At 46.0% G+C, this 22790-nt stretch overlaps 72 non-coding genes and 1 pseudogene across 72 annotated transcripts; all 73 read right to left on the bottom strand.

Moving 5' to 3' along the window:
* Positions 1-83: 83 nt before the first annotated feature.
* Positions 84-202, bottom strand: LOC123437415. The gene has a single exon (XR_006628596.1). It is a non-coding gene; the product is annotated as a 5S ribosomal RNA (ribosomal RNA).
* Positions 203-396: 194 nt separating this feature from the next.
* Positions 397-515, bottom strand: LOC123436732. The gene has a single exon (XR_006627945.1). It is a non-coding gene; the product is annotated as a 5S ribosomal RNA (ribosomal RNA).
* A 194-nt stretch (positions 516-709) lies between these two features.
* Positions 710-828, bottom strand: LOC123437828. Its single transcript, XR_006628997.1, has one exon. It is a non-coding gene; the product is annotated as a 5S ribosomal RNA (ribosomal RNA).
* Positions 829-1022: 194 nt separating this feature from the next.
* LOC123433619 lies at positions 1023-1141 on the bottom strand. Its single transcript, XR_006624966.1, has one exon. It is a non-coding gene; the product is annotated as a 5S ribosomal RNA (ribosomal RNA).
* A 188-nt stretch (positions 1142-1329) lies between these two features.
* LOC123435244 lies at positions 1330-1448 on the bottom strand. The gene has a single exon (XR_006626500.1). It is a non-coding gene; the product is annotated as a 5S ribosomal RNA (ribosomal RNA).
* Positions 1449-1648: 200 nt separating this feature from the next.
* Positions 1649-1767, bottom strand: LOC123436348. The gene has a single exon (XR_006627576.1). It is a non-coding gene; the product is annotated as a 5S ribosomal RNA (ribosomal RNA).
* Positions 1768-1964: 197 nt separating this feature from the next.
* Positions 1965-2083, bottom strand: LOC123431700. The gene has a single exon (XR_006623288.1). It is a non-coding gene; the product is annotated as a 5S ribosomal RNA (ribosomal RNA).
* A 182-nt stretch (positions 2084-2265) lies between these two features.
* Positions 2266-2384, bottom strand: LOC123433613. The gene has a single exon (XR_006624961.1). It is a non-coding gene; the product is annotated as a 5S ribosomal RNA (ribosomal RNA).
* Positions 2385-2577: 193 nt separating this feature from the next.
* On the bottom strand, positions 2578-2696 carry LOC123433410. The gene has a single exon (XR_006624910.1). It is a non-coding gene; the product is annotated as a 5S ribosomal RNA (ribosomal RNA).
* A 188-nt stretch (positions 2697-2884) lies between these two features.
* On the bottom strand, positions 2885-3003 carry LOC123437414. Its single transcript, XR_006628595.1, has one exon. It is a non-coding gene; the product is annotated as a 5S ribosomal RNA (ribosomal RNA).
* Positions 3004-3212: 209 nt separating this feature from the next.
* On the bottom strand, positions 3213-3331 carry LOC123432967. The gene has a single exon (XR_006624531.1). It is a non-coding gene; the product is annotated as a 5S ribosomal RNA (ribosomal RNA).
* Positions 3332-3525: 194 nt separating this feature from the next.
* Positions 3526-3644, bottom strand: LOC123437827. Its single transcript, XR_006628995.1, has one exon. It is a non-coding gene; the product is annotated as a 5S ribosomal RNA (ribosomal RNA).
* A 224-nt stretch (positions 3645-3868) lies between these two features.
* Positions 3869-3987, bottom strand: LOC123433611. The gene has a single exon (XR_006624958.1). It is a non-coding gene; the product is annotated as a 5S ribosomal RNA (ribosomal RNA).
* Positions 3988-4172: 185 nt separating this feature from the next.
* LOC123437493 lies at positions 4173-4291 on the bottom strand. Its single transcript, XR_006628670.1, has one exon. It is a non-coding gene; the product is annotated as a 5S ribosomal RNA (ribosomal RNA).
* Positions 4292-4488: 197 nt separating this feature from the next.
* Positions 4489-4607, bottom strand: LOC123437543. Its single transcript, XR_006628717.1, has one exon. It is a non-coding gene; the product is annotated as a 5S ribosomal RNA (ribosomal RNA).
* A 179-nt stretch (positions 4608-4786) lies between these two features.
* Positions 4787-4905, bottom strand: LOC123437779. Its single transcript, XR_006628949.1, has one exon. It is a non-coding gene; the product is annotated as a 5S ribosomal RNA (ribosomal RNA).
* Positions 4906-5101: 196 nt separating this feature from the next.
* On the bottom strand, positions 5102-5220 carry LOC123437680. The gene has a single exon (XR_006628856.1). It is a non-coding gene; the product is annotated as a 5S ribosomal RNA (ribosomal RNA).
* Positions 5221-5410: 190 nt separating this feature from the next.
* On the bottom strand, positions 5411-5529 carry LOC123433610. Its single transcript, XR_006624957.1, has one exon. It is a non-coding gene; the product is annotated as a 5S ribosomal RNA (ribosomal RNA).
* A 182-nt stretch (positions 5530-5711) lies between these two features.
* LOC123437340 lies at positions 5712-5830 on the bottom strand. The gene has a single exon (XR_006628526.1). It is a non-coding gene; the product is annotated as a 5S ribosomal RNA (ribosomal RNA).
* Positions 5831-6018: 188 nt separating this feature from the next.
* LOC123432358 lies at positions 6019-6137 on the bottom strand. The gene has a single exon (XR_006623944.1). It is a non-coding gene; the product is annotated as a 5S ribosomal RNA (ribosomal RNA).
* Positions 6138-6361: 224 nt separating this feature from the next.
* On the bottom strand, positions 6362-6480 carry LOC123432640. Its single transcript, XR_006624213.1, has one exon. It is a non-coding gene; the product is annotated as a 5S ribosomal RNA (ribosomal RNA).
* Positions 6481-6662: 182 nt separating this feature from the next.
* On the bottom strand, positions 6663-6781 carry LOC123435243. The gene has a single exon (XR_006626499.1). It is a non-coding gene; the product is annotated as a 5S ribosomal RNA (ribosomal RNA).
* A 188-nt stretch (positions 6782-6969) lies between these two features.
* Positions 6970-7088, bottom strand: LOC123437826. Its single transcript, XR_006628994.1, has one exon. It is a non-coding gene; the product is annotated as a 5S ribosomal RNA (ribosomal RNA).
* A 209-nt stretch (positions 7089-7297) lies between these two features.
* On the bottom strand, positions 7298-7416 carry LOC123436731. Its single transcript, XR_006627944.1, has one exon. It is a non-coding gene; the product is annotated as a 5S ribosomal RNA (ribosomal RNA).
* A 194-nt stretch (positions 7417-7610) lies between these two features.
* Positions 7611-7729, bottom strand: LOC123437825. Its single transcript, XR_006628993.1, has one exon. It is a non-coding gene; the product is annotated as a 5S ribosomal RNA (ribosomal RNA).
* Positions 7730-7929: 200 nt separating this feature from the next.
* Positions 7930-8048, bottom strand: LOC123436256. The gene has a single exon (XR_006627487.1). It is a non-coding gene; the product is annotated as a 5S ribosomal RNA (ribosomal RNA).
* Positions 8049-8236: 188 nt separating this feature from the next.
* On the bottom strand, positions 8237-8355 carry LOC123435023. Its single transcript, XR_006626284.1, has one exon. It is a non-coding gene; the product is annotated as a 5S ribosomal RNA (ribosomal RNA).
* A 194-nt stretch (positions 8356-8549) lies between these two features.
* On the bottom strand, positions 8550-8668 carry LOC123436347. The gene has a single exon (XR_006627575.1). It is a non-coding gene; the product is annotated as a 5S ribosomal RNA (ribosomal RNA).
* Positions 8669-8865: 197 nt separating this feature from the next.
* LOC123431699 lies at positions 8866-8984 on the bottom strand. The gene has a single exon (XR_006623287.1). It is a non-coding gene; the product is annotated as a 5S ribosomal RNA (ribosomal RNA).
* Positions 8985-9166: 182 nt separating this feature from the next.
* On the bottom strand, positions 9167-9285 carry LOC123433609. Its single transcript, XR_006624956.1, has one exon. It is a non-coding gene; the product is annotated as a 5S ribosomal RNA (ribosomal RNA).
* Positions 9286-9475: 190 nt separating this feature from the next.
* On the bottom strand, positions 9476-9594 carry LOC123433409. The gene has a single exon (XR_006624909.1). It is a non-coding gene; the product is annotated as a 5S ribosomal RNA (ribosomal RNA).
* A 188-nt stretch (positions 9595-9782) lies between these two features.
* LOC123437413 lies at positions 9783-9901 on the bottom strand. Its single transcript, XR_006628594.1, has one exon. It is a non-coding gene; the product is annotated as a 5S ribosomal RNA (ribosomal RNA).
* Positions 9902-10101: 200 nt separating this feature from the next.
* On the bottom strand, positions 10102-10220 carry LOC123432422. The gene has a single exon (XR_006624005.1). It is a non-coding gene; the product is annotated as a 5S ribosomal RNA (ribosomal RNA).
* Positions 10221-10414: 194 nt separating this feature from the next.
* LOC123437824 lies at positions 10415-10533 on the bottom strand. The gene has a single exon (XR_006628992.1). It is a non-coding gene; the product is annotated as a 5S ribosomal RNA (ribosomal RNA).
* Positions 10534-10757: 224 nt separating this feature from the next.
* Positions 10758-10876, bottom strand: LOC123433608. Its single transcript, XR_006624955.1, has one exon. It is a non-coding gene; the product is annotated as a 5S ribosomal RNA (ribosomal RNA).
* Positions 10877-11061: 185 nt separating this feature from the next.
* On the bottom strand, positions 11062-11180 carry LOC123435242. The gene has a single exon (XR_006626498.1). It is a non-coding gene; the product is annotated as a 5S ribosomal RNA (ribosomal RNA).
* Positions 11181-11389: 209 nt separating this feature from the next.
* On the bottom strand, positions 11390-11508 carry LOC123431575. Its single transcript, XR_006623166.1, has one exon. It is a non-coding gene; the product is annotated as a 5S ribosomal RNA (ribosomal RNA).
* Positions 11509-11687: 179 nt separating this feature from the next.
* LOC123437778 lies at positions 11688-11806 on the bottom strand. Its single transcript, XR_006628948.1, has one exon. It is a non-coding gene; the product is annotated as a 5S ribosomal RNA (ribosomal RNA).
* A 199-nt stretch (positions 11807-12005) lies between these two features.
* On the bottom strand, positions 12006-12124 carry LOC123437678. The gene has a single exon (XR_006628855.1). It is a non-coding gene; the product is annotated as a 5S ribosomal RNA (ribosomal RNA).
* A 190-nt stretch (positions 12125-12314) lies between these two features.
* On the bottom strand, positions 12315-12433 carry LOC123433605. The gene has a single exon (XR_006624954.1). It is a non-coding gene; the product is annotated as a 5S ribosomal RNA (ribosomal RNA).
* A 182-nt stretch (positions 12434-12615) lies between these two features.
* On the bottom strand, positions 12616-12749 carry LOC123433009 (annotated as a pseudogene).
* Positions 12750-12940: 191 nt separating this feature from the next.
* On the bottom strand, positions 12941-13059 carry LOC123437953. Its single transcript, XR_006629114.1, has one exon. It is a non-coding gene; the product is annotated as a 5S ribosomal RNA (ribosomal RNA).
* A 203-nt stretch (positions 13060-13262) lies between these two features.
* Positions 13263-13381, bottom strand: LOC123432639. Its single transcript, XR_006624212.1, has one exon. It is a non-coding gene; the product is annotated as a 5S ribosomal RNA (ribosomal RNA).
* A 182-nt stretch (positions 13382-13563) lies between these two features.
* On the bottom strand, positions 13564-13682 carry LOC123435240. The gene has a single exon (XR_006626497.1). It is a non-coding gene; the product is annotated as a 5S ribosomal RNA (ribosomal RNA).
* Positions 13683-13876: 194 nt separating this feature from the next.
* On the bottom strand, positions 13877-13995 carry LOC123432905. Its single transcript, XR_006624472.1, has one exon. It is a non-coding gene; the product is annotated as a 5S ribosomal RNA (ribosomal RNA).
* Positions 13996-14174: 179 nt separating this feature from the next.
* On the bottom strand, positions 14175-14293 carry LOC123435277. The gene has a single exon (XR_006626533.1). It is a non-coding gene; the product is annotated as a 5S ribosomal RNA (ribosomal RNA).
* A 199-nt stretch (positions 14294-14492) lies between these two features.
* Positions 14493-14611, bottom strand: LOC123437676. The gene has a single exon (XR_006628853.1). It is a non-coding gene; the product is annotated as a 5S ribosomal RNA (ribosomal RNA).
* A 187-nt stretch (positions 14612-14798) lies between these two features.
* LOC123433604 lies at positions 14799-14917 on the bottom strand. Its single transcript, XR_006624953.1, has one exon. It is a non-coding gene; the product is annotated as a 5S ribosomal RNA (ribosomal RNA).
* A 185-nt stretch (positions 14918-15102) lies between these two features.
* Positions 15103-15221, bottom strand: LOC123437339. Its single transcript, XR_006628525.1, has one exon. It is a non-coding gene; the product is annotated as a 5S ribosomal RNA (ribosomal RNA).
* A 197-nt stretch (positions 15222-15418) lies between these two features.
* Positions 15419-15537, bottom strand: LOC123437952. The gene has a single exon (XR_006629113.1). It is a non-coding gene; the product is annotated as a 5S ribosomal RNA (ribosomal RNA).
* A 228-nt stretch (positions 15538-15765) lies between these two features.
* Positions 15766-15884, bottom strand: LOC123432638. Its single transcript, XR_006624211.1, has one exon. It is a non-coding gene; the product is annotated as a 5S ribosomal RNA (ribosomal RNA).
* Positions 15885-16066: 182 nt separating this feature from the next.
* On the bottom strand, positions 16067-16185 carry LOC123435229. The gene has a single exon (XR_006626486.1). It is a non-coding gene; the product is annotated as a 5S ribosomal RNA (ribosomal RNA).
* Positions 16186-16397: 212 nt separating this feature from the next.
* On the bottom strand, positions 16398-16516 carry LOC123437237. The gene has a single exon (XR_006628429.1). It is a non-coding gene; the product is annotated as a 5S ribosomal RNA (ribosomal RNA).
* Positions 16517-16698: 182 nt separating this feature from the next.
* Positions 16699-16817, bottom strand: LOC123436255. Its single transcript, XR_006627486.1, has one exon. It is a non-coding gene; the product is annotated as a 5S ribosomal RNA (ribosomal RNA).
* A 194-nt stretch (positions 16818-17011) lies between these two features.
* LOC123431566 lies at positions 17012-17130 on the bottom strand. Its single transcript, XR_006623157.1, has one exon. It is a non-coding gene; the product is annotated as a 5S ribosomal RNA (ribosomal RNA).
* Positions 17131-17309: 179 nt separating this feature from the next.
* Positions 17310-17428, bottom strand: LOC123437542. The gene has a single exon (XR_006628716.1). It is a non-coding gene; the product is annotated as a 5S ribosomal RNA (ribosomal RNA).
* A 179-nt stretch (positions 17429-17607) lies between these two features.
* On the bottom strand, positions 17608-17728 carry LOC123437853. The gene has a single exon (XR_006629020.1). It is a non-coding gene; the product is annotated as a 5S ribosomal RNA (ribosomal RNA).
* Positions 17729-17928: 200 nt separating this feature from the next.
* On the bottom strand, positions 17929-18047 carry LOC123437620. Its single transcript, XR_006628794.1, has one exon. It is a non-coding gene; the product is annotated as a 5S ribosomal RNA (ribosomal RNA).
* A 227-nt stretch (positions 18048-18274) lies between these two features.
* LOC123437236 lies at positions 18275-18393 on the bottom strand. The gene has a single exon (XR_006628428.1). It is a non-coding gene; the product is annotated as a 5S ribosomal RNA (ribosomal RNA).
* Positions 18394-18575: 182 nt separating this feature from the next.
* Positions 18576-18694, bottom strand: LOC123433603. The gene has a single exon (XR_006624952.1). It is a non-coding gene; the product is annotated as a 5S ribosomal RNA (ribosomal RNA).
* A 188-nt stretch (positions 18695-18882) lies between these two features.
* LOC123432272 lies at positions 18883-19001 on the bottom strand. The gene has a single exon (XR_006623863.1). It is a non-coding gene; the product is annotated as a 5S ribosomal RNA (ribosomal RNA).
* Positions 19002-19180: 179 nt separating this feature from the next.
* Positions 19181-19299, bottom strand: LOC123438117. The gene has a single exon (XR_006629277.1). It is a non-coding gene; the product is annotated as a 5S ribosomal RNA (ribosomal RNA).
* A 182-nt stretch (positions 19300-19481) lies between these two features.
* On the bottom strand, positions 19482-19601 carry LOC123437368. Its single transcript, XR_006628552.1, has one exon. It is a non-coding gene; the product is annotated as a 5S ribosomal RNA (ribosomal RNA).
* Positions 19602-19813: 212 nt separating this feature from the next.
* LOC123433602 lies at positions 19814-19932 on the bottom strand. The gene has a single exon (XR_006624951.1). It is a non-coding gene; the product is annotated as a 5S ribosomal RNA (ribosomal RNA).
* Positions 19933-20111: 179 nt separating this feature from the next.
* Positions 20112-20230, bottom strand: LOC123433594. The gene has a single exon (XR_006624949.1). It is a non-coding gene; the product is annotated as a 5S ribosomal RNA (ribosomal RNA).
* A 194-nt stretch (positions 20231-20424) lies between these two features.
* LOC123434909 lies at positions 20425-20543 on the bottom strand. Its single transcript, XR_006626177.1, has one exon. It is a non-coding gene; the product is annotated as a 5S ribosomal RNA (ribosomal RNA).
* A 257-nt stretch (positions 20544-20800) lies between these two features.
* On the bottom strand, positions 20801-20919 carry LOC123437784. Its single transcript, XR_006628954.1, has one exon. It is a non-coding gene; the product is annotated as a 5S ribosomal RNA (ribosomal RNA).
* Positions 20920-21101: 182 nt separating this feature from the next.
* Positions 21102-21220, bottom strand: LOC123437337. Its single transcript, XR_006628523.1, has one exon. It is a non-coding gene; the product is annotated as a 5S ribosomal RNA (ribosomal RNA).
* Positions 21221-21408: 188 nt separating this feature from the next.
* LOC123435239 lies at positions 21409-21527 on the bottom strand. The gene has a single exon (XR_006626496.1). It is a non-coding gene; the product is annotated as a 5S ribosomal RNA (ribosomal RNA).
* Positions 21528-21724: 197 nt separating this feature from the next.
* Positions 21725-21843, bottom strand: LOC123438291. Its single transcript, XR_006629442.1, has one exon. It is a non-coding gene; the product is annotated as a 5S ribosomal RNA (ribosomal RNA).
* A 182-nt stretch (positions 21844-22025) lies between these two features.
* LOC123433583 lies at positions 22026-22144 on the bottom strand. The gene has a single exon (XR_006624948.1). It is a non-coding gene; the product is annotated as a 5S ribosomal RNA (ribosomal RNA).
* A 197-nt stretch (positions 22145-22341) lies between these two features.
* LOC123437498 lies at positions 22342-22460 on the bottom strand. The gene has a single exon (XR_006628675.1). It is a non-coding gene; the product is annotated as a 5S ribosomal RNA (ribosomal RNA).
* A 182-nt stretch (positions 22461-22642) lies between these two features.
* On the bottom strand, positions 22643-22761 carry LOC123437991. Its single transcript, XR_006629150.1, has one exon. It is a non-coding gene; the product is annotated as a 5S ribosomal RNA (ribosomal RNA).
* Between the last annotated feature and the right edge of the window lie 29 nt (positions 22762-22790).

Below are 22790 nucleotides of genomic sequence, written 5' to 3'. Positions count from 1 at the left end.
CGTCAAAAATAAGAAAATGAGGTCATATAGATCACGCTCCCGCGTCATCCTTGTCACGTGGCGCAAAAATATATTTAAGAAGGGGAATGCAACACGAGGACTTCCCAGGAGGTCACCCATCCTAGTACTACTCTCGCCCAAGCACGCTTAACTTCGGAGTTCTGATGGGATCCGGTGCTTTAGTGTTGGTATGATCGCATCCGACATGCAACTATCTATTTGTTCCTTATGCTTACCCCTACTACTACTACTACTACTACTACTACTACTAGTCGTTGGGTGTCAAGCGCGGTGGGAAAAGTCACACAGTAATCGTCAAAAATAAGAAAATGAGGTCATATAGATCACGGTCCCGCGTCATCCTTGTCACGTGGCGCAAAAATATATTTAAAAAGGGGAATGCAACACGAGGACTTCCCAGGAGGTCACCCATCCTAGTACTACTCTCGCCCAAGCGCGCTTAACTTCGGAGTTCTGATGGGATCCGGTGCTTTAGTGCTGGTATGATCGCATCCGACATGCAACTATCTATTTGTTCCATATGCTTGCCCCTAATACTACTACTACTACTACTACTACTACTAGTCGTTGGGTCTCAAGCGCGGTGGGAAAAGTCACACAGTAATCGTCAAAAATAAGAAAATGAGGTCATATAGATCACGCTCCCGCGTCATCCTTGTCACGTGGCGCAAAAATATATTTAAAAAGGGGAATGCAACACGAGGACTTCCCAGGAGGTCACCCATCCTAGTACTACTATCGCCCAAGCACGCTTAACTTCGGAGTTCTGATGGGATCCGGTGCTTTAGTGCTGGTATGATCGCATCCGACATGCAACTATCTATTTGTTCCTTATGCTTGCCCCTACTACTACTACTACTACTACTACTAGTACTAGTCGTTGGGTGTCAAGCGCGGTGGGAAAAGTCACACAGTAATCGTCAAAAATAAGAAAATGAGGTCATATAGATCACGCTCCCGCGTCATCCTTGTCACGTGGCGCAAAAATATATTTAAAAAGGGGAATGCAACACGAGGACTTCCCAGGAGGTCACCCATCCTAGTACTACTCTCGCCCAAGCACGCTTAACTTCGGAGTTCTGATGGGATCCGGTGCTTTAGTGCTGGTATGATCGCATCCGACATGCAACTATCTATTTGTTCCTTATGCTTGCCCCTACTACTACTACTACTACTACTACTAGTCGTTGGGTGTCAAGCGCGGTGGGAAAAGTCACACAGTAATCGTCAAAAATAAGAAAATGAGGTCATATAGATCACGCTCCCGCGTCATCCTTGTCACGTGGCGCAAAAATATATTTAAAAAGGGGAATGCAACACAAGGACTTCCCAGGAGGTCACCCATCCTAGTACTACTCTCGCCCAAGCACGCTTAACTTCGGAGTTCTGATGGGATCCGGTGCTTTAGTGCTGGTATGATCGCATCCGACATGCAACTATCTATTTGTTCCTTATGCTTGCCCCTACTACTACTACTACTACTACTACTACTACTACTACTAGTCGTTGGGTGTCAAGCGCGGTGGGAAAAGTCACACAGTAATCGTCAAAAATAAGAAAATGAGGTCATATAGATCACGCTCCCGCGTCATCCTTGTCACGTGGCGCAAAAATATATTTAAAAAGGAGAATGCAACACGAGGACTTCCCAGGAGGTCACCCATCCTAGTACTACTCTCGCCCAAGCACGCTTAACTTCAGAGTTCTGATGGGATCCGGTGCTTTAGTGCTGGTATGATCGCATCCGACATGCAACTATCTATTTGTTCCTTATGCTTGCCCCTACTACTACTACTACTACTAGTACTACTACTACTAGTCGTTGGGTGTCCAGCGCGGTGGGAAAAGTCACACAGTAATCGTCAAAAATAAGAAAATGAGGTCATATAAATCACGCTCCCGCGTCATCCTTGTCATGTGGCGCAAAAATATATTTAAAAAGGGGAATGCAACACGAGGACTTCCCAGGAGGTCACCCATCCTAGTACTACTCTCGCCCAAGCACGCTTAACTTCGGAGTTGTGATGGGATCCGGTGCTTTAGTGCTGGTATGATCGCATCCGACATGCAACTATCTATTTGTTCCTTATGCTTGCCCCTACTACTACTACTACTACTAGTCGTTGGGTGTCAAGCGCGGTGGGAAAAGTCACACAGTAATCGTCAAAAATAAGAAAATGAGGTCATATAGATCACGGTCCCGCGTCATCCTTGTCACGTGGCGCAAAAATATATTTAAAAAGGGGAATGCAACACGAGGACTTCCCAGGAGGTCACCCATCCTAGTACTACTCTCGCCCAAGCACGCTTAACTTCGGAGTTCTGATGGGATCCGGTGCTTTAGTGCTGGTATGATCGCATCCGACATGCAACTATCTATTTGTTCCTTATGCTTGCCCCTACTACTACTACTACTACTACTACTACTACTACTCGTTGGGTGTCAAGCGCGGTGGGAAAAGTCACACAATAATCGTCAAAAATAAGAAAATGAGGTCATATAGATCACGGTCCCGCGTCATCCTTGTCACGTGGCGCAAAAATATATTTAAAAAGGGAATGCAACAGAAGGACTTCCCAGGAGGTCACCCATCCTAGTACTACTCTCGCCCAAGCACGCATAACTTCGGAGTTCTGATGGGATATGGTGCTTTAGTGCTCGTATGATCGCATCCGACATGCAACTATCTATTTGTTCCTTATGCTTGCCCCTACTACTACTACTACTACTACTACTAGTCGTTGGGTGTCAAGCGCGGTGGGAAAAGTCACACAGTAATCGTCAAAAATAAGAAAATGAGGTCATATAGATCACGCTCCCGCGTCATCCTTGTCACGTGGCGCAAAAATATATTTAAAAAGGGGAATGCAACACGAGGACTTCCCAGGAGGTCACCCATCCTAGTACTACTCTCGCCCAAGCACGCTTAACTTCGGAGTTCTGATGGGATCCGGTGCTTTAGTGTTGGTATGATCGCATCCGACATGCAACTATCTATTTGTTCCTTATGCTTACCCCTACTACTACTACTACTACTACTACTACTACTACTACTACTACTACTAGTCGTTGGGTGTCAAGCGCGGTGGGAAAAGTCACACAGTAATCGTCAAAAATAAGAAAATGAGGTCATATAGATCACGGTCCCGCGTCATCCTTGTCACGTGGCGCAAAAATATATTTAAAAAGGGGAATGCAACACGAGGACTTTCCAGGAGGTCACCCATCCTAGTACTACTCTCGCCGAAGCGCGCTTAACTTCGGAGTTCTGATGGGATCCGGTGCTTTAGTGCTGGTATGATCGCATCCGACATGCAACTATCTATTTGTTCCTTATGCTTGCCCCTAATACTACTACTACTACTACTACTACTACTAGTCGTTGGGTGTCAAGCGCGGTGGGAAAAGTCACACAGTAATCGTCAAAAATAAGAAAATGAGGTCATATAGATCACGCTCCCGCGTCATCCTTGTCACGTGGCGCAAAAATATATTTAAAAAGGGGAATGCAACACGAGGACTTCCCAGGAGGTCACCCATCCTAGTACTACTATCGCCCAAGCACGCTTAACTTCGGAGTTCTGATGGGATCCGGTGCTTTAGTGCTGGTATGATCGCATCCGACATGCAACTATCTATTTGTTCCTTATGCTTGCCCCTACTACTACTACTACTACTACTACTACTACTACTACTACTACTACTACTACTACTAGTACTAGTCGTTGGGTGTCAAGCGCGGTGGGAAAAGTCACACAGTAATCGTCAAAAATAAGAAAATGAGGTCATATAGATCACGCTCCCGCGTCATCCTTGTCACGTGGCGCAAAAATATATTTAAAAAGGGGAATGCAACACGAGGACTTCCCAGGAGGTCACCCATCCTAGTACTACTCTCGCCCAAGCACGCTTAACTTCGGAGTTCTGATGGGATCCGGTGCTTTAGTGCTGGTATGATCGCATCCGACATGCAACTATCTATTTGTTCCTTATGCTTGCCCCTACTACTACTACTACTACTACTAGTCGTTGGGTGTCAAGCACGGTGGGAAAAGTCTCACAGTAATCGTCAAAAATAAGAAAATGAGGTCATATAGATCACGCTCCCGCGTCATCCTTGTCACGTGGCGCAAAAATATATTTAAAAAGGGGAATGCAACACAAGGACTTCCCAGGAGGTCACCCATTCTAGTACTACTCTCGCCCAAGCACGCTTAACTTCGGAGTTCTGATGGGATCCGGTGCTTTAGTGCTGGTATGATCACATCCGACATGCAACTATCTATTTGTTCCTTATGCTTGCCCCTACTACTACTACTACTACTACTACTACTACTACTAGTCGTTGGGTGTCAAGCGCGGTGGGAAAAGTCACACAGTAATCATCAAAAATAAGAAAATGAGGTCATATAGATCACGCTCCCGCGTCATCCTTGTCACGTGGCGCAAAAATATATTTAAAAAGGGGAATGCAACATGAGGACTTCCCAGGAGGTCACCCATCCTAGTACTACTCTCGCCCAAGCACGCTTAACTTCGGAGTTCTGATGGGATCCGGTGCTTTAGTGCTGGTATGATCGCATCCGACATGCAACTATCTATTTGTTCCTTATGCTTGCCCCTACTACTACTACTACTAGTGGTTGGGTGTCAAGCGCGGTGGGAAAAGTCACACAGTAATCGTCAAAAATAAGAAAATGAGGTCATATAGATCACGGTCCCGCGTCATCCTTGTCACGTGGCGCAAAAATATATTTAAAAAGGGGAATGCAACACGAGGACTTCCCAGGAGGTCACCCATTCTAGTACTACTCTCGCCCAAGCACGCTTAACTTCGGAGTTCTGTTGGGATCCGGTGCTTTAGTGCTGGTATGATCGCATCCGACATGCAACTATCTATTTGTTCCTTATGCTTGCCCTCCTCCTACTACTACTACTACTACTACTACTACTAGTCGTTGGGTGTCAAGCGCGGTGGGAAAAGACACACAGTAATCGTCAAAAATTAGAAAATGAGGTCATATAGATCACGCTCCCGCGTCATCCTTGTCACGTGGCGCAAAAATATATTTAAAAAGGGGAATGCAACACAAGGACTTCCCACGAGGTCACCCATCCTAGTACTACTCTCGCCCAAGCACGCTTAACTTCGGAGTTCTCATGGGATCCGGTGCTTTAGTGCTGGTATGATCGCATCCGACATGCAACTATCTATTTGTTCCTTATGCTTGCCCCTACTACTACTACTACTACTACTACTACTAGTCGTTGGGTGTCAAGCGCGGTGGGAAAGTCACACAGTAATCGTCAAAAATAAGAAAATGAGGTCATATAGATCACGCTCCCGCGTCATCCTTGTCACGTGGCGCAAAAATATATTTAAAAAGGGGAATGCAACACGAGGACTTCCCAGGAGGTCACCCATCCTAGTACTACTCTCGCCCAAGCACGCTTAACTTCGGAGTTCTGATGGGATCCGGTGCTTTAGTGCTGGTATGATCGCATCCGACATGCAACTATCTATTTGTTCCTTATGCTTGCCCCTACTACTACTACTACTACTAGTGGTTGGGTGTCAAGCGCGGTGGGAAAAGTCACACAGTAATCGTCAAAAATAAGAAAATGAGGTCATATAGATCACGGTCCCGCGTCATCCTTGTCACGTGGCGCAAAAATATATTTAAAAAGGGGAATGCAACACGAGGACTTCCCAGGAGGTCACCCATCCTAGTACTACTCTCGCCCAAGCACGCTTAACTTCGAAGTTCTGACGGGATCCGGTGCTTTAGTGCTGGTATGATCGCATCCGACATGCAACTATCTATTTGTTCCTTATGCTTGCCCCTACTACTACTACTACTACTACTACTAGTCGTTGGGTGTCAAGCGCGGTGGGAAAAGTCACACAGTAATCGTCAAAAATAAGAAAATGAGGTCATATAGATCACGGTCCCGCGTCATCCTTGTCACGTGGCGCAAAAATATATTTAAGAAGGGGAATGCAACACGAGGACTTCCCAGGAGGACACCCATCCTAGTACTACTCTCGCCCAAGCACGCTTAACTTCGGAGTTCTGATGGGATCCGATGCTTTAGTGTTGGTATGATCGCATCCGACATGCAACTATCTATTTGTTCCTTATGCTTGCCCCTACTACTACTACTACTACTACTACTACTACTACTACTACTACTACTACTACTACTACTACTAGTCGTTGGGTGTCAAGCGCGGTGGGAAAAGTCACACAGTAATCGTCAAAAATAAGAAAATGAGGTCATATAGATCACGGTCCCGCGTCATCCTTGTCACGTGGCGCAAAAATATATTTAAAAAGGGGAATGCAACACGAGGACTTCCGAGGAGGTCACCCATCCTAGTACTACTCTCGCCCAAGCACGCTTAACTTCGAAGTTCTGATGGGATATGGTGCTTTAGTGCTGGTATGATCGCATCCGACATGCAACTATCTATTTGTTCCTTATGCTTGCCCCTACTACTACTACTACTACTAGTCGTTGGGTGTCAAGCGCGGTGGGAAAAGTCACACAGTAATCGTCAAAAATAAGAAAATGAGGTCATATAGATCACGCTCCCTCGTCATCCTTGTCACGTGGCGCAAAAATATATTTAAAAAGGGGAATGCAACACAAGGACTTCCCAGGAGGTCACCCATCCTAGTACTACTCTCGCCCAAGCACGCTTAACTTCGGAGTTCTGATGGGATCCGGTGCTTTAGTGCTGGTATGATCGCATCCGACATGCAACTATCTATTTGTTCCTTATGCTTGCCCCTACTACTACTACTACTACTACTACTAGTCGTTGGGTGTCAAGCGCGGTGGGAAAAGTCACACAGTAATCGTCAAAAATAAGAAAATGAGGTCATATAGATCACGCTCCCGCGTCATCCTTGTCACGTGGCGCAAAAATATATTTAAAAAGGGGAATGCAACACGAGGACTTCCCAGGAGGTCACCCATCCTAGTACTACTATCGCCCAAGCACGCTTAACTTCGGAGTTCTGATGGGATCCGGTGCTTTAGTGCTGGTATGATCGCATCCGACATGCAACTATCTATTTGTTCCTTATGCTTGCCCCTACTACTACTACTACTACTACTACTACTACTACTACTACTAGTACTAGTCGTTGGGTGTCAAGCGCGGTGGGAAAAGTCACACAGTAATCGTCAAAAATAAGAAAATGAGGTCATATAGATCACGGTCCCGCGTCATCCTTGTCACGTGGCGCAAAAATATATTTAAAAAGGGGAATGCAACACGAGGACTTCCCAGGAGGTCACCCATCCTAGTACTACTCTCGCCCAAGCGCGCTTAACTTCGGAGTTCTGATGGGATCCGGTGCTTTAGTGCTGGTATGATCGCATCCGACATGCAACTATCTATTTGTTCCATATGCTTGCCCCTAATACTACTACTACTACTACTACTACTACTAGTCGTTGGGTCTCAAGCGCGGTGGGAAAAGTCACACAGTAATCGTCAAAAATAAGAAAATGAGGTCATATAGATCACGCTCCCGCGTCATCCTTGTCACGTGGCGCAAAAATATATTTAAAAAGGGGAATGCAACACGAGGACTTCCCAGGAGGTCACCCATCCTAGTACTACTATCGCCCAAGCACGCTTAACTTCGGAGTTCTGATGGGATCCGGTGCTTTAGTGCTGGTATGATCGCATCCGACATGCAACTATCTATTTGTTCCTTATGCTTGCCCCTACTACTACTACTACTACTACTACTACTACTAGTACTAGTCGTTGGGTGTCAAGCGCGGTGGGAAAAGTCACACAGTAATCGTCAAAAATAAGAAAATGAGGTCATATAGATCACGCTCCCGCGTCATCCTTGTCACGTGGCGCAAAAATATATTTAAAAAGGGGAATGCAACACGAGGACTTCCGAGGAGGTCACCCATCCTAGTACTACTCTCGCCCAAGCACGCTTAACTTCGGAGTTCTGATGGGATCCGGTGCTTTAGTGCTGGTATGATCGCATCCGACATGCAACTATCTATTTGTTCCTTATGCTTGCCCCTACTACTACTACTACTACTACTACTAGTCGTTGGGTGTCAAGCGCGGTGGGAAAAGTCACACAGTAATCGTCAAAAATAAGAAAATGAGGTCATATAGATCACGCTCCCGCGTCATCCTTGTCACGTGGCGCAAAAATATATTTAAAAAGGGGAATGCAACACAAGGACTTCCCAGGAGGTCACCCATCCTAGTACTACTCTTGCCCAAGCACGCTTAACTTCGGAGTTCTGATGGGATCCGGTGCTTTAGTGCTGGTATGATCGCATCCGACATGCAACTATCTATTTGTTCCTTATGCTTGCCCCTACTACTACTACTACTACTACTACTACTACTAGTCGTTGGGTGTCAAGCGCGGTGGGAAAAGTCACACAGTAATCGTCAAAAATAAGAAAATGAGGTCATATAGATCACGCTCCCGCGTCATCCTTGTCACGTGGCGCAAAAATATATTTAAAAAGGAGAATGCAACACGAGGACTTCCCAGGAGGTCACCCATCCTAGTACTACTCTCGCCCAAGCACGCTTAACTTCAGAGTTCTGATGGGATCCGGTGCTTTAGTGCTGGTATGATCGCATCCGACATGCAACTATCTATTTGTTCCTTATGCTTGCCCCTACTACTACTACTACTACTAGTACTACTACTACTAGTCGTTGGGTGTCCAGCGCGGTGGGAAAAGTCACACAGTAATCGTCAAAAATAAGAAAATGAGGTCATATAAATCACGCTCCCGCGTCATCCTTGTCATGTGGCGCAAAAATATATTTAAAAAGGGGAATGCAACACGAGGACTTCCCAGGAGGTCACCCATCCTAGTACTACTCTCGCCCAAGCACGCTTAACTTCGGAGTTGTGATGGGATCCGGTGCTTTAGTGCTGGTATGATCGCATCCGACATGCAACTATCTATTTGTTCCTTATGCTTGCCCCTACTACTACTACTACTACTAGTCGTTGGGTGTCAAGCGCGGTGGGAAAAGTCACACAGTAATCGTCAAAAATAAGAAAATGAGGTCATATAGATCACGGTACCGCGTCATCCTTGTCACGTGGCGCAAAAATATATTTAAAAAGGGGAATGCAACACGAGGACTTCCCAGGAGGTCACCCATCCTAGTACTACTCTCGCCCAAGCACGCTTAACTTCGGAGTTCTGATGGGATCCGGTGCTTTAGTGCTGGTATGATCGCATCCGACATGCAACTATCTATTTGTTCCTTATGCTTGCCCCTACTACTACTACTACTACTACTACTACTACTCGTTGGGTGTCAAGCGCGGTGGGAAAAGTCACACAATAATCGTCAAAAATAAGAAAATGAGGTCATATAGATCACGGTCCCGCGTCATCCTTGTCACGTGGCGCAAAAATATATTTAAAAAGGGAATGCAACAGAAGGACTTCCCAGGAGGTCACCCATCCTAGTACTACTCTCGCCCAAGCACGCATAACTTCGGAGTTCTGATGGGATATGGTGCTTTAGTGCTCGTATGATCGCATCCGACATGCAACTATCTATTTGTTCCTTATGCTTGCCCCTACTACTACTACTACTACTACTACTAGTCGTTGGGTGTCAAGCGCGGTGGGAAAAGTCACACAGTAATCGTCAAAAATAAGAAAATGAGGTCATATAGATCACGCTCCCGCGTCATCCTTGTCACGTGGCGCAAAAATATATTTAAAAAGGGGAATGCAACACGAGGACTTCCCAGGAGGTCACCCATCCTAGTACTACTCTCGCCCAAGCACGCTTAACTTCGGAGTTCTGATGGGATCCGGTGCTTTAGTGTTGGTATGATCGCATCCGACATGCAACTATCTATTTGTTCCTTATGCTTACCCCTACTACTACTACTACTACTACTACTACTACTACTACTAGTCGTTGGGTGTCAAGCGCGGTGGGAAAAGTCACACAGTAATCGTCAAAAATAAGAAAATGAGGTCATATAGATCACGGTCCCGCGTCATCCTTGTCACGTGGCGCAAAAATATATTTAAAAAGGGGAATGCAACACGAGGACTTTCCAGGAGATCACCCATCCTAGTACTACTCTCGCCCAAGCGCGCTTAACTTCGGAGTTCTGATGGGATCCGGTGCTTTAGTGCTGGTATGATCGCATCCGACATGCAACTATCTATTTGTTCCTTATGCTTGCCCCTAATACTACTACTACTACTACTACTACTACTAGTCGTTGGGTGTCAAGCGCGGTGGGAAAAGTCACACAGTAATCGTCAAAAATAAGAAAATGAGGTCATATAGATCACGGTCCCGCGTCATCCTTGTCACGTGGCGCAAAAATATATTTAAAAAGGGGAATGCAACACGAGGACTTCCCAGGAGGTCACCCATCCTAGTACTACTATCGCCCAAGCACGCTTAACTTCGGAGTTCTGATGGGATCCGGTGCTTTAGTGCTGGTATGATCGCATCCAACATGCAACTATCTATTTGTTCCTTATGCTTGCCCCTACTACTACTACTACTACTACTACTACTACTACTACTACTACTACTACTACTACTAGTACTAGTCGTTGGGTGTCAAGCGCGGTGGGAAAAGTCACACAGTAATCGTCAAAAATAAGAAAATGAGGTCATATAGATCACGCTCCCGCGTCATCCTTGTCACGTGGCGCAAAAATATATTTAAAAAGGGGAATGCAACACGAGGACTTCCCAGGAGGTCACCCATCCTAGTACTACTCTCGCCCAAGCACGCTTAACTTCGGAGTTCTGATGGGATCCGGTGCTTTAGTGCTGGTATGATCGCATCCGACATGCAACTATCTATTTGTTCCTTATGCTTGCCCCTACTACTACTACTACTACTACTAGTCGTTGGGTGTCAAGCGCGGTGGGAAAAGTCACACAGTAATCGTCAAAAATAAGAAAATGAGGTCATATAGATCACGCTCCCGCGTCATCCTTGTCACGTGGCGCAAAAATATATTTAAAAAGGGGAATGCAACACAAGGACTTCCCAGGAGGTCACCCATCCTAGTACTACTCTCGCCCAAGCACGCTTAACTTCGGAGTTCTGATGGGATCCGGTGCTTTAGTGCTGGTATGATCGCATCCGACATGCAACTATCTATTTGTTCCTTATGCTTGCCCCTGCTACTACTACTACTACTACTACTACTACTACTACTACTACTACTAGTCGTTGGGTGTCAAGCGCGGTGGGAAAAGTCACACAGTAATCGTCAAAAATAAGAAAATGAGGTCATATAGATCACGCTCCCGCGTCATCCTTGTCACGTGGCGCAAAAATATATTTAAAAAGGGGAATGCAACATGAGGACTTCCCAGGAGGTCACCCATCCTAGTACTACTCTCGCCCAAGCACGCTTAACTTCAGAGTTCTGATGGGATCCGGTGCTTTAGTGCTGGTATGATCGCATCCGACATGCAACTATCTATTTGTTCCTTATGCTTGCCCCTACTACTACTACTACTAGTGGTTGGGTGTCAAGCGCGGTGGGAAAAGTCACACAGTAATCGTCAAAAATAAGAAAATGAGGTCATATAGATCACGGTCCCGCGTCATCCTTGTCACGTGGCGCAAAAATATATTTAAAAAGGGGAATGCAACACGAGGACTTCCCAGGAGGTCACCCATTCTAGTACTACTCTCGCCCAAGCACGCTTAACTTCGGAGTTCTGTTGGGATCCGGTGCTTTAGTGCTGGTATGATCGCATCCGACATGCAACTATCTATTTGTTCCTTATGCTTGCCCTCCTCCTACTACTACTACTACTACTACTACTACTACTAGTCGTTGGGTGTCAAGCGCGGTGGGAAAAGACACACAGTAATCGTCAAAAATTAGAAAATGAGGTCATATAGATCACGCTCCCGCGTCATCCTTGTCACGTGGCGCAAAAATATATTTAAAAAGGGGAATGCAACACAAGGACTTCCCACGAGGTCACCCATCCTAGTACTACTCTCGCCCAAGCACGCTTAACTTCGGAGTTCTCATGGGATCCGGTGCTTTAGTGCTGGTATGATCGCATCCGACATGCAACTATCTATTTGTTCCTTATGCTTGCCCCTACTACTACTACTACTACTACTACTACTAGTCGTTGGGTGTCAAGCGCGGTGGGAAAGTCACACAGTAATCGTCAAAAATAAGAAAATGAGGTCATATAGATCACGCTCCCGCGTCATCCTTGTCACGTGGCGCAAAAATATATTTAAAAAGGGGAATGCAACACGAGGACTTCCCAGGAGGTCACCCATCCTAGTACTACTCTCGCCCAAGCACGCTTAACTTCGGAGTTCTGATGGGATCCGGTGCTTTAGTGCTGGTATGATCGCATCCGACATGCAACTATCTATTTGTTCCTTATGCTTGCCCCTACTACTACTACTACTACTAGTGGTTGGGTGTCAAGCGCGGTGGGAAAAGTCACACAGTAATCGTCAAAAATAAGAAAATGAGGTCATATAGATCACGGTCCCGCGTCATCCTTGTCACGTGGCGCAAAAATATATTTAAAAAGGGGAATGCAACACGAGGACTTCCCAGGAGGTCACCCATCCTAGTACTACTCTCGCCCAAGCACGCTTAACTTCGAAGTGCTTAACTTCGAAGTTCTGACGGGATCCGGTGCTTTAGTGCTGGTATGATCGCATCCGACATGCAACTATCTATTTGTTCCTTATGCTTGCCCCTACTACTACTACTACTACTACTACTACTAGTCGTTGGGTGTCAAGCGCGGTGGGAAAAGTCACACAGTAATCGTCAAAAATAAGAAAATGAGGTCATATAGATCACGGTCCCGCGTCATCCTTGTCACGTGGCGCAAAAATATATTTAAGAAGGGGAATGCAACACGAGGACTTCCCAGGAGGACACCCATCCTAGTACTACTCTCGCCCAAGCACGCTTAACTTCGGAGTTCTGATGGGATCCGATGCTTTAGTGCTGGTATGATCGCATCCGACATGCAACTATCTATTTGTTCCTTATGCTTGCCCCTACTACTACTACTACTACTACTACTACTACTACTACTACTAGTCGTTGGGTGTCAAGCGCGGTGGGAAAAGTCACACAGTAATCGTCAAAAATAAGAAAATGAGGTCATATAGATCACGGTCCCGCGTCATCCTTGTCACGTGGCGCAAAAATATATTTAAAAAGGGGAATGCAACACGAGGACTTCCGAGGAGGTCACCCATCCTAGTACTACTCTCGCCCAAGCACGCTTAACTTCGAAGTTCTGATGGGATATGGTGCTTTAGTGCTGGTATGATCGCATCCGACATGCAACTATCTATTTGTTCCTTATGCTTGCCCCTACTACTACTACTACTACTAGTCGTTGGGTGTCAAGCGCGGTGGGAAAAGTCACACAGTAATCGTCAAAAATAAGAAAATGAGGTCATATAGATCACGCTCCCTCGTCATCCTTGTCACGTGGCGCAAAAATATATTTAAAAAGGGGAATGCAACACAAGGACTTCCCAGGAGGTCACCCATCCTAGTACTACTCTCGCCCAAGCACGCTTAACTTCGGAGTTCTGATGGGATCCGGTGCTTTAGTGCTGGTATGATCGCATCCGACATGCAACTATCTATTTGTTCCTTATGCTTGCCCCTACTACTACTACTACTACTACTACTACCACTAGTCGTTGGGTGTCAAGCGCGGTGGGAAAAGTCACACAGTAATCGTCAAAAATAAGAAAACGAGGTCATATAGATCACGCTCCCGCGTCATCCTTGTCACGTGGCGCAAAAATATATTTAAAAAGGGGAATGCAACATGAGGACTTCCCAGGAGGTCACCCATCCTAGTACTACTCTCGCCCAAGCACGCTTAACTTCGGAGTTCTCATGGGATCCGGTGCTTTAGTGCTTGTATGATCGCATCCGACATGCAACTATCTATTTGTTCCTTATGCTTGCCCCTACTACTACTACTACTAGTGGTTGGGTGTCAAGCGCGGTGGGAAAAGTCACACAGTAATCGTCAAAAATAAGAAAATGAGGTCATATAGATCACGGTCCCGCGTCATCCTTGTCACGTGGCGCAAAAATATATTTAAAAAGGGGAATGCAACACGAGGACTTCCCAGGAGGTCACCCATTCTAGTACTACTCTCGCCCAAGCACGCTTAACTTCGGAGTTCTGATGGGATCCGGTGCTTTAGTGCTGGTATGATCGCATCCGACATGCAACTATCTATTTGTTCCTTATGCTTGCCCTCCTACTACTACTACTACTACTACTACTACTACTACTAGTCGTTGGGTGTCAAGCGCGGTGGGAAAAGTCACACAGTAATCGTCAAAAATTAGAAAATGAGGTCATATAGATCACGCTCCCGCGTCATCCTTGTCACGTGGCGCAAAAATATATTTAAAAAGGGGAATGCAACACAAGGACTTCCCACGAGGTCACCCATCCTAGTACTACTCTCGCCCAAGCACGCTTAACTTCGGAGTTCTCATGGGATCCGGTGCTTTAGTGCTGGTATGATCGCATCCGACATGCAACTATCTATTTGTTCCTTATGCTTGCCCCTACTACTACTACTACTACTACTACTAGTCGTTGGGTGTCAAGCGCGGTGGGAAAGTCACACAGTAATCGTCAAAAATAAGAAAATGAGGTCATATAGATCACGCTCCCGCGTCATCCTTGTCACGTGGCGCAAAAATATATTTAAAAAGGGGAATGCAACACGAGGACTTCCCAGGAGGTCACCCATCCTAGTACTACTCTCGCCCAAGCACGCTTAACTTCGGAGTTCTGATGGGATCCGGTGCTTTAGTGCTGGTATGATCGCATCCGACATGCAACTATCTATTTGTTCCTTATGCTTGCCCCTACTACTACTACTACTACTACTAGTGGTTGGGTGTCAAGCGCGGTGGGAAAAGTCACACAGTAATCGTCAAAAATAAGAAAATGAGGTCATATAGATCACGGTCCCGCGTCATCCTTGTCACGTGGCGCAAAAATATATTTAAAAAGGGGAATGCAACACGAGGACTTCCCAGGAGGTCACCCATCCTAGTACTACTCTCGCCCAAGCACGCTTAACTTCGAAGTTCTGACGGGATCCGGTGCTTTAGTGCTGGTATGATCGCATCCGACATGCAACTATCTATTTGTTCCTTATGCTTGCCCCTACTACTACTACTACTACTACTACTACTACTACTAGTCGTTGGGTGTCAAGCGCGGTGGGAAAAGTCACACAGTAATCGTCAAAAATAAGAAAATGAGGTCATATAGATCACGGTCCCGCGTCATCCTTGTCACGTGGCGCAAAAATATATTTAAGAAGGGGAATGCAACACGAGGACTTCCCAGGAGGACACCCATCCTAGTACTACTCTCGCCCAAGCACGCTTAACTTCGGAGTTCTGATGGGATCCGATGCTTTAGTGCTGGTATGATCGCATCCGACATGCAACTATCTATTTGTTCCTTATGCTTGCCCCTACTACTACTACTACTACTACTACTACTACTACTACTACTACTACTACTACTACTACTACTACTAGTCGTTGGGTGTCAAGCGCGGTGGGAAAAGTCACACAGTAATCGTCAAAAATTAAGAAAATGAGGTCATATAGATCACGGTCCCGCGTCATCCTTGTCACGTGGCGCAAAAATATATTTAAAAAGGGGAATGCAACACGAGGACTTCCGAGGAGGTCACCCATCCTAGTACTACTCTCGCCCAAGCACGCTTAACTTCGAAGTTCTGATGGGATATGGTGCTTTAGTGCTGGTATGATCGCATCCGACATGCAACTATCTATTTGTTCCTTATGCTTGCCCCTACTACTACTACTACTACTAGTCGTTGGGTGTCAAGCGCGGTGGGAAAAGTCACACAGTAATCGTCAAAAATAAGAAAATGAGGTCATATAGATCACGCTCCCTCGTCATCCTTGTCACGTGGCGCAAAAATATATTTAAAAAGGGGAATGCAACACGAGGACTTCCCAGGAGGTCACCCATCCTAGTACTACTCTCGCCCATGCACGCTTAACTTCGGAGTTCTGATGGGATCCGGTGCTTTAGTGCTGGTATGATCGCATCCGACATGCAACTATCTATTTGTTCCTTATGCTTGCCCCTACTACTACTACTACTACTACTACTACTACTACGACTACTACTACTACTAGTGGTTGGGTGTCAAGCGCGGTGGGAAAAGTCACACAGTAATCGTCAAAAATAAGAAAATGAGGTCATATAGATCACGGTCCCGCGTCATCCTTGTCACGTGGCGCAAAAATATATTTAAAAAGGGGAATGCAACACAAGGACTTCCCAGGAGGTCACCCATCCTAGTACTACTCTCGCCCAAGCACGCTTAACTTCGGAGTTCTCATGGGATCCGGTGCTTTAGTGCTGGTATGATCGCATCCGACATGCAACTATCTATTTGTTCCTTATGCTTGCCCCTACTACTACTACTACTACTAGTCGTTGGGTGTCAAGCGCGGTGGGAAAAGTCACACAGTAATCGTCAAAAAGAAGAAAATGAGGTCATATAGATCACGCTCCCGCGTCATCCTTGTCACGTGGCGCAAAAATATATTTAAAAAGGGGAATGCAACACGAGGACTTCCGAGGAGGTCACCCATCCTAGTACTACTCTCGCCCAAGCACGCTTAACTTCGGAGTTCTGATGGGATCCGGTGCTTTAGTGCTGGTATGATCGCATCCGACATGCAACTATCTATTTGTTCCTTATGCTTGCCCCTACTACTACTACTACTACTACTACTACTACTAGTTGTTGGGTGTCAAGCGCGGTGGGAAAAGTCACACAGTAATCGTCAAAAATAAGAAAATGAGGTCATATAGATCACGCTCCCGCGTCATCCTTGTCACGTGGCGCAAAAATATATTTAAAAAGGGGAATGCAACACAAGGACTTCCCAGGAGGTCACCCATCCTAGTACTACTCTCACCCAAGCACGCTTAACTTCGGAGTTCTGATGGGATCCGGTGCTTTAGTGCTGGTATGATCGCATCTGACATGCAACTATCTATTTGTTCCTTATGCTTGCCCCTACTACTACTACTACTAGTCGTTGGGTGTCAAGCGCGGTGGGAAAAGTCACACAGTAATCGTCAAAAATAAGAAAATGAGGACATATAGATCACGCTCCCGCGTCATCCTTGTCACGTGGCGCAAAAATATATTTAAAAAGGGGAATGCAACATGAGGACTTCCCAGGAGGTCACCCATCCTAGTACTACTCTCGCCCAAGCACGCTTAACTTCGGAGTTCTGATGGGATCCGGTGCTTTAGTGCTGGTATGATCGCATCCGACATGCAACTATCTATTTGTTCCTTATGCTTGCCCCTACTACTACTACTAATAGTGGTTGGGTGTCAAGCGCGGTGGGAAAAGTCACACAGTAATCGTCAAAAATAAGAAAATGAGGTCATATAGATCACGGTCGCGCGTCATCCTTGTCACGTGGCGCAAAAATATATTTAAAAAGGGGAATGCAACCACGAGGACTTCCCAGGAGGTCACCCATCCTAGTACTACTCTCGCCCCAAGCACGCTTAACTTCGGAGTTCTGATGGGATCCGGTGCTTTAGTGCTGGTATGATCGCATCCGACATGCAACTATCTATTTGTTCCTTATGCTTGCCCCTCCTACTACTACTACTACTACTACTACTACTACTACTAGTCGTTGGGTGTCAAGCGCGGTGGGAAAAGTCACACAGTAATCGTCAAAAATTAGAAAATGAGGTCATATAGATCACGCTCCCGCATCATCCTTGTCACGTGGCGCAAAAATATATTTAAAAAGGGGAATGCAACACGAGGACTTCCCAGGAGGTCACCCATCCTAGTACTACTCTCGCCCAAGCACGCTTAACTTCGGAGTTTTGATGGGATCCGGTGCTTTAGTGCTGGTATGATCGCATCCGACATGCAACTATCTATTTGTTCCTTATGCTTGCCCCTACTACTACTACTACTACTACTACTACTACTACTACTACTACTACTACGACTACTACTACTACTAGTGGTTGGGTGTCAAGCGCGGTGGGAAAAGTCACACAGTAATCGTCAAAAATAAGAAAATGAGGTCATATAGATCACGGTCCCGCGTCATCCTTGTCACGTGGCGCAAAAATATATTTAAAAAGGGGAATGCAACACAAGGACTTCCCAGGAGGTCACCCATCCTAGTACTACTCTCGCCCAAGCACGCTTAACTTCGGAGTTCTCATGGGATCCGGTGCTTTAGTGCTGGTATGATCGCATCCGACATGCAACTATCTATTTGTTCCTTATGCTTGCCCCTACTACTACTACTACTACTAGTGGTTGGGTGTCAAGCGCGGTGGGAAAAGTCACACAGTAATCGTCAAAAATAAGAAAATGAGGTCATATAGATCACGGTCCCGCGTCATCCTTGTCACGTGGCGCAAAAATATATTTAAAAAGGGGAATGCAACACGAGGACTTCCCAGGAGGTCACCCATCCTAGTACTACTCTCGCCCAAGCACGCTTAACTTCGGAGTTCTGATGGGATCCGGTGCTTTAGTGCTGGTATGATCGCATCCGACTTGCAACTATCTATCTGTTCCTTATGCTTGCCCCTACTACTACTACTACTACTACTACTAGTTGTTGGGTGTCAAGCGCGGTGGGAAAAGTCACACAGTAATCGTCAAAAATAAGAAAATGAGGTCATATAGATCACGCTCCCGCGTCATCCTTGTCACGTGGCGCAAAAATATATTTAAAAAGGGGAATGCAACACAAGGACTTCCCAGGAGGTCACCCATCCTAGTACTACTCTCACCCAAGCACGCATAACTTCGGAGTTCTGATGGGATCCGGTGCTTTAGTGCTGGTATGATCGCATCCGACATGCAACTATCTATTTGTTCCTTATGCTTGCCCCTACTACTACTACTACTAGTCGTTGGGTGTCAAGCGCGGTGGGAAAAGTCACACAGTAATCGTCAAAAATAAGAAAATGAGGACATATAGATCACGCTCCCGCGTCATCCTTGTCACGTGGCGCAAAAATATATTTAAAAAGGGGAATGCAACATGAGGACTTCCCAGGAGGTCACCCATCCTAGTACTACTCTCGCCCAAGCACGCTTAACTTCGGAGTTCTAATGGGATCCGGTGCTTTAGTGCTGGTATGATCGCATCCGACATGCAACTATCTATTTGTTCCTTATGCTTGCCCCTACTACTACTACTACTACTAGTGGTTGGGTGTCAAGCGCGGTGGGAAAAGTCACACAGTAATCGTCAAAAATAAGAAAATGAGGTCATATAGATCACGGTCGCGCGTCATCCTTGTCACGTGGCGCAAAAATATATTTAAAAAGGGGAATGCAACACGAGGACTTCCCAGGAGGTCACCCATCCTAGTACTACTCTCGCCCCAAGCACGCTTAACTTCGGAGTTCTGATGGGATCCGGTGCTTTAGTGCTGGTATGATCGCATCCGACATGCAACTATCTATTTGTTCCTTATGCTTGCCCCTCCTCCTACTACTACTACTACTACTACTACTACTACTACTACTACTACTAGTCGTTGGGTGTCAAGCGCGGTGGGAAAAGTCACACAGTAATCGTCAAAAAATAGAAAATGAGGTCATATAGATCACGCTCCCGCGTCATCCTTGTCACGTGGCGCAAAAATATATTTAAAAAGGGGAATGCAACACGAGGACTTCCCAGGAGGTCACCCATCCTAGTACTACTCTCGCCCAAGCACGCTTAACTTCGGAGTTCTGATGGGATCCGGTGCTTTAGTGCTGGTATGATCGCATCCGACATGCAACTATCTATTTTTTCCTTATGCTTGCCCCTACTACTACTACTACTAGTGGTTGGGTGTCAAGCGCGGTGGAAAAAGTCACACAGTAATCGTGAAAAATAAGAAAATGAGGTCATATAGATCACGGTCGCGCGTCATCCTTGTCACGTGGCGCAAAAATATATTTAAAAAGGGGAATGCAACACGAGGACTTCCCAGGAGGTCACCCATCCTAGTACTACTCTCGCCCAAGCACGCTTAACTTCGGAGTTCTGATGGGATCCGGTGCTTTAGTGCTGGTATGATCGCATCCGACATGCAACTATCTATTTGTTCCTTATGCTTGCCCCTCCTACTACTACTACTACTACGACTACTACTAGTCGTTGGGTGTCAAGCGCGGTGGGAAAAGTCACACAGTAATCGTCAAAAATTAGAAAATGAGGTCATATAGATCACGCTCCCGCGTCATCCTTGTCACGTGGCGCAAAAATATATTTAAAAAGGGGAATGCAACACGAGGATTTCCCAGGAGGTCACCCATCCTAGTACTACTCTCGCCCAAGCACGCTTAACTTCGGAGTTCTGATGGGATCCGGTGCTTTAGTGCTGGTATGATCGCATCCGACATGCAACTATCTATTTGTTCCTTATGCTTGCCCCTACTACTACTACTACTACTACTACTACTACTACTACCAGTACTACTACTACTACTACTACTACTACTACTACTACTACTACTACTACTACTATTAGTGGTTGGGTGTCAAGCGCGGTGGGAAAAGTCACACAGTAATCGTCAAAAATAAGAAAATGAGGTCATATAGATCACGGTCCCGCGTCATCCTTGTCACGTGGCGCAAAAATATATTTAAAAAGGGGAATGAAACACGAGGACTTCCCAGGAGGTCACCCATCCTAGTACTACTCTCGCCCAAGCACGCTTAACTTCGGAGTTCTGATGGGATCCGGTGCTTTAGTGCTGGTATGATCGCATCCGACATGCAACTATCTATTTGTTCCTTATGCTTGCCCCTACTACTACTACTACTACTAGTGGTTGGGTGTCAAGCGCGGTGGGAAAAGTCACACAGTAATCGTCAAAAATAAGAAAATGAGGTCATATAGATCACGGTCCCGCGTCATCCTTGTCACGTGGCGCAAAAATATATTTAAAAAGGGGAATGCAACACGAGGACTTCCCAGGAGGTCACCCATCCTAGTACTACTCTCGCCCAAGCACGCTTAACTTCGAAGTTCTGACGGGATCCGGTGCTTTAGTGCTGGTATGATCGCATCCGACATGCAACTATCTATTTGTTCCTTATGCTTGCCCCTACTACTACTACTACTACTACTACTAGTCGTTGGGTGTCAAGCGCGGTGGGAAAAGTCACACAGTAATCGTCAAAAATAAGAAAATGAGGTCATATAGATCACGGTCCCGCGTCATCCTTGTCACGTGGCGCAAAAATATATTTAAGAAGGGGAATGCAACACAAGGACTTCCCAGGAGGTCACCCATCCTAGTACTACTCTCGCCCAAGCACGCTTAACTTCGGAGTTCTGATGGGATCCGGTGCTTTAGTGCTGGTATGATCGCATCCGACATGCAACTATCTATTTGTTCCTTATGCCTGCCCCTACTACTACTACTACTACTACTACTACTACTACTAGTGGTTGGGTGTCAAGCGCGGTGGGAAAAGTCACACAGTAATCGTCAAAAATAAGAAAATGAGGTCATATAGATCACGGTCCCGCGTCATCCTTGTCACGTGGCGCAAAAATATATTTAAAAAGGGGAACGCAACACAAGGACTTCCCAGGAGGTCACCCATCCTAGTACTACTCTCGCCCAAGCACGCTTAACTTCGGAGTTCTCATGGGATCCGGTGCTTTAGTGCTGGTATGATCGCATCCGACATGCAACTATCTATTTGTTCCTTATGCTTGCCCCTACTACTACTACTACTACTAGTCGTTGGGTGTCAAGCGCGGTGGGAAAAGTCACACAGTAATCGTTAAAAATAAGAAAATGAGGTCATATAGATCACGCTCCCGCGTCATCCTTGTCACGTGGCGCAAAAATATATTTAAAAAGGGGAATGCAACACGAGGACTTCCCAGGAGGTCACCCATCCTAGTACTACTCTCGCCCAAGCACGCTTAACTTCGGAGTTCTGATGGGATCCGGTGCTTTAGTGCTGGTATGATCGCATCCGACATGCAACTATCTATTTGTTCCTTATGCATGCCCCTACTACTACTACTACTACTACTACTACTACTACTAGTCGTTGGGTGTCAAGCGCGGTGAGAAAAGTCACACAGTAATCGTCAAAAATAAGAAAATGAGGTCATATAGATCACGCTCCCGCGTCATCCTTGTCACGTGGCGCAAAAATATATTTAAAAAGGGGAATGCAACACAAGGACTTCCCAGGAGGTCACCCATCCTAGTACTACTCTCACCCAAGCACGCTTAACTTCGGAGTTCTGATGGGATCCGGTGCTTTAGTGCTGGTATGATCGCATCCGACATGCAACTATCTATTTGTTCCTTATGCTTGCCCCTACTACTACTACTACTACTAGTCGTTGGGTGTCAAGCGCGGTGGGAAAAGTCACACAGTAATCGTCAAAAATAAGAAAATGAGGACATATAGATCACGCTCCCGCGTCATCCTTGTCACGTGGCGCAAAAATATATTTAAAAAGGGGAATGCAACATGAGGACTTCCCACGAGGTCACCCATCCTAGTACTACTCTCGCCCAAGCACGCTTAACTTCGGAGTTCTGATGGGATCCGGTGCTTTAGTGCTGGTATGATCGCATCCGACATGCAACTATCTATTTGTTCCTTATG

The sequence above is a fragment of the Hordeum vulgare genome, chromosome 2H (genome assembly GCF_904849725.1).
Source record: "Hordeum vulgare subsp. vulgare chromosome 2H, MorexV3_pseudomolecules_assembly, whole genome shotgun sequence".
In the NCBI taxonomy this organism is placed as follows: domain Eukaryota; kingdom Viridiplantae; phylum Streptophyta; class Magnoliopsida; order Poales; family Poaceae; genus Hordeum; species Hordeum vulgare.
Note: the sequence above shows the minus strand (reverse complement) of the source record. Positions and strands in the feature narration are given on the sequence as shown.